Below are 842 nucleotides of genomic sequence, written 5' to 3'. Positions count from 1 at the left end.
TATTCCATTTCCCAGCAGTGGGAGAAGACAAAAGCTGTCTTTTGCTCCTAGTGGGATCTCAGTAAAGGATGAGTTGCTGACACTGTGGCTCATAGCCAGCTGGCAGCTGCTCCGGAGAGGGCTGCTAAGGAGCGGATTCATCTCCACATTAGCACAGGGTGTGGCACCTAGATGTGCTCCACATATTTGCCGATGGAGAGAGTGAACAGACACCTATTCGGTGCTATTAGTGCTGGGTGCTTTCCTTAAGTGTCACGTTTAATCATCCAAACAGCTCTAGAAGTTAGGAATTAGTATTATTATCCTCATTTTCTTTTTTTCAGTAGTCTCAGAGAAAGAATTGTGCCCCAGAGTTGGGCTTTTCTAACTTTAAACTTTTTGTACGGATCTCCTGGGAGTGGGGAATGGGTCTGTAAAATGCACCTTGTCATTCAGTTGGTCTGAACTGGGGCGGAGATGCTGCCTTTCTGACACGCTCCCGGGCGATGCCAACGCTGCTGGTCTACAACAGGCGGAGTCAGAGCAAACAAGCGAAACCCGGGTGTCCCTGTCATCTTAAAACAATAATACTTGGGTGTACCCCGGTCTATAGGAACATTTTATTGCGCCCTGCATTTGGTCCGATGAAGTTACTGCACTTCCCAGTTTATAATGATACGGGAACTGCCTTAGTTGGGGGTGGGAGAGGACCTTCACCCCAAACTCTACAGTAGCGGCATTTCCGCCCGGCGACAGGCCCAGGGGTCTTCCGAGTGTCCGCTCCAGGCCATGCGGGGCGCGTACTTCCCGGGAGTAGAGCGCGCTTTGGCGCCCGCGCTCCGCGGCTTCCAGCGCCCGGCGGG

The sequence above is a fragment of the Pteropus alecto genome, unplaced genomic scaffold, assembly GCF_000325575.1.
Source record: "Pteropus alecto unplaced genomic scaffold, ASM32557v1 scaffold313, whole genome shotgun sequence".
Lineage (NCBI taxonomy): Eukaryota > Metazoa > Chordata > Mammalia > Chiroptera > Pteropodidae > Pteropus > Pteropus alecto.
Note: the sequence above shows the minus strand (reverse complement) of the source record.